Genomic DNA, 12,445 nt, shown 5'->3' with positions numbered 1-12,445 from the left:
CCCAGTCTCGCTCCTCCACTACCACCACTGCTTCAGCTTCCACTCCACCACCCACTTTGCCTGCTCTTGTCACCCCTATTGCCCCATCCACCACCTCCACTACACCAGCTTCCACTGCTCCTCCTCTCGCTCTTGTTTCTGCTCCTCCTATCCCACCTGCTCGCTACCGGGAGCGCGATGAGACTGAGGTGTGACCTCTGGCTGCAGATCCCAGGTTGTTTGACCTTCAGCGTGCTACAGCGGCACAGGTACGTAGGTTCAGATACGTACCCATGGATTCTTGGTTACCGGCTCAGAGGGACCCTGCTGCAGTTGACCTCTTCAGCACCAGGATTCAGGAATCCTTCTTCAGGGCACAAATGTCTGCACCGATTGCTCTGTGAGTGCACCGGCTTTTGGACCTTCCAGCTTTTTTGCTAGCCGCCGGTGCTGACTCTGAGGTGCACCTCTCATATCTGTCTGGTCTTCTGACTCTTTTGTCTACCAGCGGCAGGTATGTTGAGGAGTGGGTCCGAGTTTTCTACGTGACTGTATGGATAGACCCAGATCACCACTGGATGAGGTTTCGTTTTGAGCGAGAGGATGTCACTATTTCTGCCAGCCAGATTCGCCAGCTCTTTGGATTTCACGAGTCGTCGACTCGACTTCACAGCTTATGCTATGGCACCTCTGACCCTCCTCGTCGCCCTCACGACGGTGTGGCTCCGGGTACAGCTCACGTCGCGGCTCTGTTCCGACCGCCCTTCTCAGATGGGTCGTGACGCTCACCGGCAGATTTCACTACAGCAGCAAAGTTCCTATTTCAGCTTATGAGACAGATACTTCTGTCGCGGATGGGATACAGGGAGGCTACCACACATATCCAGCTCTGGCTCCTTGGTGCCCTGGTCTCTCACTCCGAGTTTGACGTTGTGGATTACCTTATTTGTGAGATCGAGGACACCATTTTGGATGGTCTGCGTGCCCGTCGACAGCTGCCGTATGCTCACTACCTATGTCACATTTTTGCTCAGCTGATTCGGCCTCCCCAGTTCCAGGGGACACTTGAGGCCTCACGCCTTGTCTTTGGGTCCTACCGTCCTGCGCCTGAGGCTCCTGTGCCAGCTTCTGCTCCAGTTTTTGACACTCGGGCCGAGGATACTGCTCTTCATCAGTTCGAAGCTCAAGATGCAGCAGTTGATGATGATGATGATTTTGGGATTCCACCTCCGCCTCCGCCTCCTATGCCTCCACGCTCACATGATCATGAGGCTGGGAGCTCTAGTGCTACCCCTGCTGCCCCTCCTGCTATTGACCCTGCTCTGGCTTCGATTCTCCAGACACTTTCTCAATAGCAGACTCACTTGGCAGCCGAGCAGACCCGCCAGGCAGCAGCCCATCAGCAGTTGTCCGAGAGGATGCTCTCGATGTTTCATACCATACAGGACAGGCAGGATTCCCTTCAGCAGCAGCTTCTTCAGGATCGGGCTGAGAGCAGGGCCTTCATGACTCTTATGCTACAGCATTCTGGTGTATCGATTCTCCTGGTTCAGTCGGCACCTCCACCACCTATTCAGGCTCCTGTTGTGCCAGCGATTCTTCCTATTGTTGGTCCGTCTTCCTCTACGCTCCGGCCGGTCACCCTGGCTTTCACGTCACCGGTTCTCAGCTCCGTCTGCCCTCAGCCGCCAGTGCCACCAGCTTCTGTTGTTCCCACTACTGCTGTGGTGGTGTCTGTGACCACTTCAGTTCTGGCAGCCTCTGCAGCGCAGCCTCAGTCCGAGTCAGTACCAGCTCCAGCTTCTACAGCAGATCCTGGATCCGAGACTGACTCTGACCCCCAGTTGGCGTTCGCTCTCCTGCCTCGACCGCGTCAGGATGCGCCCCCGTCACCTCCTCCCGCTTCAGATGTGTAGGTTCGGGTACCCTTTTGGTGTTTGACGCCAAAGGGGGAGAGATATGAGTTGTGAGAGCTAGGGGGAGTTAGGGAGTTAGTAGAGAGTCATTTTGATGTAATATATGTGCTTGTTACTCTCTGTACTAGCTTGGTGCTTTTGGCTCACAAACTCTATATATACTCTCGATGCTTATGATTGATTGTGTGTATTATGTTTTCACCTTATATGTTATAACCAGTCTTTTAGTGCTTGTTCATCGATTTGATTTCACTTTTATATGAACAAGAAACTTACGATGTATATGCGCTCATTCTTAGTACTGTGGTACACATTCTTTCTGTCAAAGATTACTGAGTATAACTAACCATCCTTTCTATTGATAGAAATTTCAAAACAAACTACTCTCACAAATCTTGTAGGGTTATCATCAATCACCAAAAAGGGGGAGATTGAAAGCATCTAGGCCCCTGGTTGGTTTTAGTGATTAATGACAACGTAATGTTATATGTGACTAACGTGTGTTTTGCAGAGACAAATTGTAAGTTAGGTTGCATTACAGGTAGAAGTACTACAATGGTGAAAACAATCCCGGAGATAAGAACTCGAAGCGACGGCTAAAACGACGAAACAAAAGGTGAAGGACTACGGAGTCCGAGTGTCAAGGAGATGTGGACACTCGTGATTTAGTTAGGTCTTTTATTCTCTTTTAGTCGTACTATAAAGAGGGGTTGTCGATGAGTAGTTTGACCAAGAGAGTTCTAGTGTGGTGTTGGTGCACAATCACACTCACATACAGTGCTAGGTGTCACTCTAGAACTCACTCACAAGTTAGAACGAAAACCGATTTGAAAATCAGCTGAAAAACAAGAGATAGGGTTTCTGGCCCGGGGGCACAGGACTGTCCGGTGTGCACCGGACTGTCCGGTGCACCATCTGCCAGGTGGGCCAGGCTGGCCCAGGGGAAGGCTTCCCCGAGCAGGAAAACCCGAGAGCGCCTGTTTCAGAAAGGAATTTTAGTGGCGCACCGGACAGTGCACCGGACTGTTCGGTGTGCACCGGACAGTGACTGTTCATTGTCCGGTGTGCCATCAGTCCAACGGCTACCTGTCAGAACTAGCCGTTGGAAACGACCATTGGCGCACTGGTGGCACACCGGACTGTCCGGTGCGCCCATGCGCAGTGAGGTGCTGGTAACGGCTAGTTGGTGGGTGAGGGCTATTTATACCCCCTCCACCCACCATATTCAATGTCTTGCAGCCCACATTAATTCCAGCACATTGCTAGAGCATTGCAAGCACCAAAAGCCTAGTGAGGAGATTAGAGAATCTTAATCCCGCATTTGTTCCTCATTAGCGCTAGCGAGAGCCACCTAGAGCACACACCACTTGCATTAGGCTTCTCTTGGTCAAGCGAAAGTCTACGGCTTGTTACTCTTGGTGATCGGCATCACCTAGACGGCTTGTTGGCGTTGGGAGCTCGGTGATCACCGTGAAGATCTTGTTGGTGACCCGACTCAAGTTTGTAAGCGGTCTCGAGGGATCCACCGCGCCGGAGTGGCAAAGGATCATCTTGTAGTGAGCACTTGGTTCTTGCGAGGACCAAGGGGGAGCGATACCCTTGCGCGGGTGCTCCAACGAGGACTAGTGGAGAGTGCCGACTCTTCGATACCTCGGGAAAAATTGGACGAGTCTTCTAAACCTTGCTTTACATTCCGCACTCAATTCAAGCACTTTACATTATGTATTTTGTTTAACAAATATTTGAAGTATTATCTTAGCACTATTGTATTTCTAGTTTTATTATCTTAGTGCTAGTTGTTGGGGTGAAGTTGGGCTCTTGTTTAGCTCTTGCTTAGGTTTTAATTAGTGTTGATTTTTAGAAAAGCCCAATTCACCCCTCCCCCTCTTGGGCATCGTGATCCTTTCAGAATGGTTTGCACCAACTCATTCTATCCATTTCAAAATCTTGTTTTCAAAATCTTCGCTCATTAAGATCACTAGAGCTCCTATGTATGAATTTATTTGTACAACATAATATACCAGTATAGGAGGCAACATCTATTATATCATAATTGTGGATAATTATTTAAGATAACACTAGCATACTTTGAGATATGAAATTTAGAAATTTAGCAGATTTCCCTTCATAGTGGCATATGAAACACATACACATGAATATCAACCGAGTAAGACATAGAAGTTAAATGATACATGACAACCCATACCCAATATGAGAGAGTAATTATCCAACCTAAGAATTTAAATATCTCTAACAAATAACATTTATCGCCAATCTCTAGACCAAAGAGTAAACATTGATTATATGACATAACGAAATGCAGTTTAATATGTGTGTGCGCTTCATACAAACCATCTACTCCTATCTTTCCCTATTACCAAAGAACCAAAAGAACACAAGAGTGAACAATAATGCTCAACGAGTACAACTCAGAACCAGAACATCAAACAAGACATGAATCAACGAATAAAAATCAAACCGAATATCAGTAATCTATAGTTTCTGTCTCAAACGAACAATCCTGAGTATTTTCTTTGCATTTACCAGTAAAGACGAGTAAATGGGGCCATTACTTACTCATAAGAACATGAACATAAGAACCAAATTATATAGTCGGATATACCGGTAGATGAGTTGAATATAAATAAATAATTTGAAACTCAAATTAAAACTAAATACACAACCGAATATACGAAGACATGAATTGAATGTAAATAAAACCTTGAATCTTGAATCACAAAGTTGGACATAATGAAATTCGCCTATAGGGGGGGTGAATAGGCGAAACCTGAAATTTACACGTACTAAGGTCGGGGTTAGCGTTAGAATTAAATCGAAGTGCGGAAGATTGGTTCTCTTGCTATGAGTTGCTCAAGTTGATGTGTATGACTTCGATACTATTGAAGGAGGTGGTTGGGAGGTATTTATAGCCTCCAACCACTTCCTAGTTGTTGGTTGTTTTTGCTGTCGATGGGCACACCGGACAGTCCACAGGTGCACCGGACAGATACTGTTCACTGTCCGGTGCGCGCCACGTTAGCACGTCGTTGGGGTTTGGAGCGTCTTGACCGTTGGAACCCTTTGTCTTGTAGCTGCACCGGACATGTCTGGTGTGTTTTGACTTTCTACTCTGACTTCTGACTTGCATTGTTCCCTTTTGCAGTCGAGCATTGGCGTCAGGTTATCGTTGCTCCGTTGGCTCACCGGACAGTCCGGTGAATTATAGCGAGCGCGTCCCTGGAAAAGCCCGAGAGTGGCTGGTTTGAGTGCTGCTCGGCCTAGGGCACCGGACACTGTCCGGTGCGCCACTAGCAGCACACTCTTAAGTCTTTGCTCCAAATCTTGTTGAGTCCCTGACTTAATTTCTTTCTTGGTTTACGTTGAACCTTATGCACATGAGATAAAAGACATCTTGGCAAATTAATTGGTCCACGTGGTTTGTGATGGACGTCGACCACCAAAATTGATTATAGGAAATGATTAAGCTCATTTCCCTTTCAATCTCCCCTTTTTTGGTGATTGATGTCAACACAAACTAAAGCAAATATAGAGTGTAAAAGTGTAACTAGTTTGTAAATATGATAGATGTGCATAGATTATTTAGATTTAAACCAATTGAAAGACTTTCTACATAAGTCTAAGAATAAACATGATTGCTTTCTCCTATTTAACATTTTGGACCACATTTGTACCACTTGCTTGTTTTTTTATAAATCTTTTGGAAAAATCTTTTCAAATTCTTTTGCAAATATCCAAAGGTATATAAAATATGATTTCAAGAAGAATTTTTAAGATTTGAAATTTCTCCCCCTGTTTCAAATGATTTTCCTTTGACTGAATAAAAGCTCCCCCTAAAGAAATTCTCCCCTTAGCTTTCAAGAGGGTTTTTGGAATGGTTTTCCCTTTTAAAAACCGATACCAAATGAAATTATACCAATTGAAATTTTTGAAACCAAATGAAATACCAATTGAAAATTTTGAGACTAACTGAAATACCAATTGAAATAAATTTTTTCAAATTTTTGCAATGGTGGTGCGGTTCTTTTGCTTTGGGTTTAATACTTTCTCCCCGTTTAGCATTAATCGCCAAAAATGAAGAACTTTAGAGCCCTTGAATTTTGCCCCTGTGGGGCCTAATACTTTCTCCCCCATTGGTAAAAGAAATATGAGTAAAGGGGTCATACCAATTGAGAGTTTTCTGAGTAACGGCAAAGGATAAATGGTACCGTTAGAGTTTGAGTGGAAGCCTTGTCTTCGCCGAATACTCCATTTACTTTTCAATTTAAGACTAATCATAGAAATACACTTGAAATCACATTAGTCTTAACCTTGGCACAAGAATAATAAGAAATATGCATTTGTACCAAATGAAAGTGATATGATCAAAACTATATACATGAGCTATGTGTGCAATGTTTCAATCAAAGTTCCGAGAATCAAGTATATTTAGCTCATTTCTAAATTTGCTAAAAGTCTTTTCATCTAGTGGCTTGGTAAAGATATCGGCTAATTGGTTGTGGGTGCTAACATAAGCAATTTCGATATCCCGCTTTTGTTGGTGATCTCTTAGAAAGTGATACCGGATGTCTATGTGCTTAGTGCGGCTGTGTTCAACGGGATTATCCGCCATACGGATTGCACTCTCATTATCACATAGGAGAGGGACTTTGTTCAACTTGTAGCCATAGTCCCTAAGGGTTTGCCTCATCCAAAGCAATTGTGCACAATAATGGACTGCAACAATATACTCAGCTTCGGCTGTGGAAAGAGCTACTAAATTTTGTTTCTTTGAAGCCCAAGACACCAGGGATCTTCCTAGAAACTGACAAGTCCCAGATGTGCTCTTCTTGTCAATTTTACATCCAGCATAATTGGTATCGGAATACCCAATTAAATCAAAGGTAGATCCCTTGGGGTACCATAGCCCAAACATAGGAGTGAAAACTAAATATCTCATGATTCTTTTCATGGCCCTAAGGTGAACTTCCTTAGGATTTGCCTAGAATCTTGCACACATGCATACAGAAAGCATAATGTCGTCGTGAAGCACATAAATAGAGTAAAGAACCTATGATCGACCGGTATACCTTTTGATCTATGGATTTACCTCCCGTGTTGAGGTCGAGATGCCCATTTGTTCGCATGGGTGTCTTGATGGGTTTGGCATTCTTTATTCCAAACTTCTTAAGTATGTCTTAAATGTACTTAGTTTGGCAGATGAAGGTGCCCTCTTGGAGTTGCTTGATTTGAAATCCAAGGAAATACTTCAACTCCCCCATCATAGACATCTCAAATTTTTGTATCATGATCCTACTAAATTCTTCACAAGTTGACTTGTTAGTAGACCCAAATATAATATCATCAACATAAAGTTGGCATATAAACAAGTCTTTAGCAATTGTTTTAGTGAATAGAGTAGGGTCAGCTTTTCCAACTTTGAAGCCATTAGTGATAAGAAAGTCTCGCAGGCATTCATACCATGCTCTTGGGGCTTGCTTGAGCCCATAAAGCGCCTTTGAGAGCTTATAAACATGATTAAAATACTCACTATCTTCAAAGCTGGGAGATTGCTTAACATATACCTCTTCCTTGATAGGGCCATTGAGGAAGGCACTTTTTACGTCCATTTGATATAACTTAAAGCCATGGTGAGTACCATAGGCAAGTAATATATGAATTGACTCAAGCCTAGCTACGGGTGCATAGGTTTCATCAAAATCCAAACCTTCGACTTGTGAATAACCTTTGGCAACAAGTCGGGCTTTGTTCCTTATCACCACACCATGCTCATCTTGTTTGTTGCGGAATACCTATTTGGTACCTACAACGTTTTGGTTAGGACGTGGAACTAAATGACATACCTCATTCCTCGTGAAGTTGTTGAGCTCCTCTTGCACTGCCACCACCCAGTCTGGATCTCTTAGTGCATCCTCTATCCTGTATGGCTCAATGAGGACACAAAAGAGTAATGTTCATAAAAATGGGCAACTTGAGATCTAGTGGTTACCCCCTTATGAATGTCACCAAGAATGGAGTTGACGGGGTAATCTCTTTGAATTGCTTGGTGGACTCTTCGGTGTGGCGGTCTTTGATCTCGAATTTCTTGATCATCTTCCTTGTCTTGATCATCTTCATATCTACCTTGATCAATGTCCTCCTCTTGAGGTGGCTCATCATCTTGGTCTTCATCCTCTTCTTCTTGAGCCTTATCCTCATCTTGAGTTGGTGGAGATGCTTGCACGGAAGATGATGGTTGATCTTGTGCTTGTGGAGGCTCTTCAGATTCTTTTGGACACACATCCCAAATGGACATGTTCCTTAGCACGACACACGGAGCCTCTTCATCATCTAGTTCATCAAGATCAACTTGCTGCACTTGGGAGCCATTAGTCTCATCAAACACAATGTCACAAGAAACTTCAACTAATCCAGTGAACTTGTTGAAGACTCTATATGCCCTTGTGTTTGAGTCATAACCAAGTAAAAAGCCTTCCACATCTTTAGAAGCAAATTTAGAATTTCTACCTCGCTTAATAAGAATAAAGCATTTGCTCCCAAAAACTCTAAAATAGGAAACATTGGGCTTTTTACTAGTGAGGAGTTCATATGATGTTTTCTTGAGGATTCGGTGAAGGTAAAGTCGGTTGATGGAGTAGCAAGCGGTGTTAATCGCCTCCGCCCAAAACTGATCCGGTGTTTTGTACTCATCAAGCATGGTTCTTGCCATATCCAGAAGAGTTATATTCTTCCTCTACACTACACCATTTTGTTGAGGTGTGTATGGAGAAGAGAACTCATGCTTGATGCCCTCCTCCTCAAGAAATCCTTCAATTTGAGAATTCTTGAACTCCGTTCCATTGTCGCTTCTAATCTTTTTGATTCTTAGTCCGAACTCATTTTGAGCTTGTCTCAAGAATCTCTTTAGGGTCTCTTGGGTTTGAGATTTTTCCTATAAAAAGAATACCCAAGTGAAGCGAGAATAATCATCCAGAATAACAAGACAATACTTACTCCTGGTGATGCTTATATAAGCGATCGGGTCGAATAGATCCATGTGGAGTAACTCAAGCGGCCTGTCGGTCGTCATGATGTTCTTGTGTGGATGATGGACTCCAACTTGCTTCCCTGCTTGACATGCGCTACAAATCTTGTCTTTCTCAAAATGAACATTTGTTAGTTCTAAAATGTGCTCTCCCTTTAGAAGTTTGTGAAGAATCTTCATTCCAACATGGGCAAGTCGGCGATGCCAGAGCCAGCCCATATTGGTCTTAGCAATTAAGCAAGTGTCTAGTTCAGCTTTGTTATCATTAAAATCAACTAAGTATAGCTGACCATCTAACACTCCCTTAAATGCTATTGAATCATAACTTCTTCTAAATACAGTAACACCAACATTAGTAAAAAGACAGTTGTAGCACATTTTACATAATTAAGAGACTGAAAGCAAATTGTAATCTAAAGAATCTACAAGAAAAACATTTAAAATGGAATTGTCGGGAGATATAGCAATTTCACCCAAACCTTTGATCAAACCTTGATTTCCATCCCCGAATGTAATAGCTCTTTGGGGATCTTCATTTTTCTCATATGAGGAGAACATCCTTTTCTCCCCTGTCATGTGGTTTGTGCACCCGCTATCGATTATCCAACTTGATCCACTGGATGCATAAACCTACAAAACAAATTTAGGCTTTGTTCTTAGGTACCCAAACGGTCTTGGGTCCTTTGACATTAGAAACAAGCACCTTGGGTACCCAAACACAAATCTTTGGGCTCTTGTGTTTGCCCTCAACATATTTGGCAACTACTTTGTCTGATTTGTTAGTAAGCACATAAGATGCATCAAAGGTCTTAAATGAAATGCCATGCTCATTTGATGCATTTACATTTTTCTTTTTAGGCATTTTAATATGAGTTGAATGCCTAGAGCTAGAAGCCTCATTCCTATACATAAAAACATGATGAGAAACATTATGAGGTTTTCTAGCATGAATTCTCCTAATCTTATGTTCAGGATAGTTTTCAGGGTATAAAATATAACCTTCTCTATCCTAAACCATGGGAGCCTTAACCTTAACAAAATTAGTCAGTCTGTTCTTGGGGCATTAAGTTTGGTGTTGCGTGCTTTGGCTCCCTTGTTGGAAGCCAATGCCATCCTTAATGCCAGAGCGTCTCCCATTATAGAGCATGCTTCGAGCAAATTTAAAATTTCCATTCTCAAGCTCATGCTCAACAATTTTAGCATTTAATTTTGCTATGTGATCATTTTGTTCTTTAATTATTGCAAGGTGATCATCTATAGCATCAATATTAACATCTCTACATCTAGTACAAATAGTGACATGCTCGACAGTAGATGTAGAGGGTTTGCAAACATTCAATTCTTCAATCTTAGCAATCAAATTATCATTCTCAATTCTAAGACAAGAAATTGAATCATTGCACATATTAAGCTCTTTAGATAAATTTTCACATTTTTCTACCCCTAGAGCATAAGCAATTTTCAATTTAACAAACTTCTTATTTTCCTTAACGAGCAAGTCCTCTCGGCATTCCAAGAGATCATCCTTCTCGTTAATGGATTCTATTAATTCATTTATTTCTTTTGATCTTTAGTAAGGTTAGCAAAAAGAGAAGTTGAATCATCAGTATCATCACTAGAGCTACCCTCATCATCGGATGTAGTGTATTTAGGGGTATATCTTGAATGTACCTTCTTCTTGTTGTTGTCCTTAGCCATGAGGCACTTGTGGCCAACGTTGGGGAAGAGAAGACCTTTGTTGATGGCGATGTTGGTAGCGTCCTCATTGGAGGAGTCGGTGGAGCTCTCGTTGGAGTCCCATTCCCGTCCCATGTGCGCCTCGCCACCCTTCTTCTTGTAATACCTCTTCTTCTCCATCTTCTTCTTCCCTTTCTTGTCGCCGTCCCTGTCACTGTCACTTGTATATGGACATTTTGCAGAAGTGACCAGACTTACCACACATGTAGCAAACCCTCTTGGAGTGGGGTTTGTAATCCTTCCCCTTTCTTAGCTTGAGGATTTGCTAAAAGCTCTTAATGATAAGAGCCATCTCCTCATTGTCGAGCTTGGAGGCGTCGATCGGGAGTCTACTTGGTGTAGACTCCTCCTTCTTTTCTTCTGTTGCTTTGAATGCAACGGGTTGCACCTCGGGTGTGGAGGTGGCGCCTTGCTCCAAGTTGATAATATGTCTGGAGTCTTTGATCATTAGTTCAAAGCTCACAAACTTGACAATCACTTCCTCGGGAGACATCTATTTATATCTAGGATCTCCAAGAATTAATTGAACTTGAGTAGGATTACGAAAAACGAGAGATCTTAGAATAACCTTGACCATTTCATGGTCATCCCATTTGGTGCTCCTGAGGTTGCGCACTTGATTGACCATCGTCTTGAGTCGGTTCCTCTCCTTTGTTGAGGATGAATCGACCGAGTTCTCCCTCGATCGTCTCTTGTTTGGTGATCTTGGTCACCTCGTCCCCCTCATGCGCCGTTTTGAGGACGTCCCAAACTTCTTTGGCATTTTTTAACCCTTGCACCTTATTATACTCCTCTCGAAACAAGGAGGCGAGGAGTATAGATGTTGCTTGGGAGTTAAAATGTCTAATTTGGGCGGCCTTGTCCGAGTCATAGTCCTCGTCGCCCACTTGTGGTGCCTACGCTCCAAACTCAACAATATCCCATATGCTTTCGTGGAGTGAGGTTAGATGATGCCTCATTTTATCACTCCACATACAATAATCTTCACCATCAAATTATGGTGGTTTGCCTAGGGGTACCGAAAGTAGAGGAGCGCGCTTTGGAATGCGAGGATAGCGTAGAGGCATCTTACTATACTTCTTACGCTCGTGGCACTTCGAAGTTGTAGATTCGGTGCCAGATGTGGAAGGTGATGAAGAGTCGGTCTCGTAGTAGACCACCTTCTTCATTTTATTTTTCTTCTTGTCACCTTCCTATGTGACTTGATTGAGGAAGAGGATTCTTCCTTGTATTTGTCGCCGGACTCCCTTGACAGAGTCCTTCCCGAGCCTATGGCTTTGTCGCTAATGACAATCTCCCTCTTGGTGTGATCTCTAGACATCACTTTGAGTTTGTTATACTCTTAATGAAGCACCGACTCTGATACCAATTGAAAGTCGCCTAGAGGGGGGTGAATAGGCGAAACCTAAAATTTATAAACTTTAAACACGTACTAAGGCCGGGGTTAGCGTTAGAATTAAATCGAAGTGCGGAAGATTGTTTCTCTTGCTATGAGTTGCTCAAGTTGATGTGTATGACTTTGGGAGCAAACTCAAATCAATATTAGCAAGGAAACTTTAGAGAGAGGAAAGAGGGAAAACAAATCAAGTGAAGACCAATGCAAATGAACACCGTGATTTGTTTTACTGAGGTTTGGTTTCAAAGAACCTAATCCCCGTTGAGGAGGCCATAAAGGCCGAGTCTATTACAACCCTTTCCCTCTCTCAATCAGTCACACAGACCGATCGTGGCTTCTCTTTAATCACTTGGGTCACTAAGACCCGGGAAGGAT

The sequence above is a fragment of the Zea mays genome, chromosome 1 (genome assembly GCF_902167145.1).
Source record: "Zea mays cultivar B73 chromosome 1, Zm-B73-REFERENCE-NAM-5.0, whole genome shotgun sequence".
In the NCBI taxonomy this organism is placed as follows: Eukaryota; Viridiplantae; Streptophyta; class Magnoliopsida; order Poales; family Poaceae; genus Zea; species Zea mays.
The sequence above is the reverse complement of the archived record's forward strand: the minus strand, read 5'-3'. Positions refer to the sequence as shown.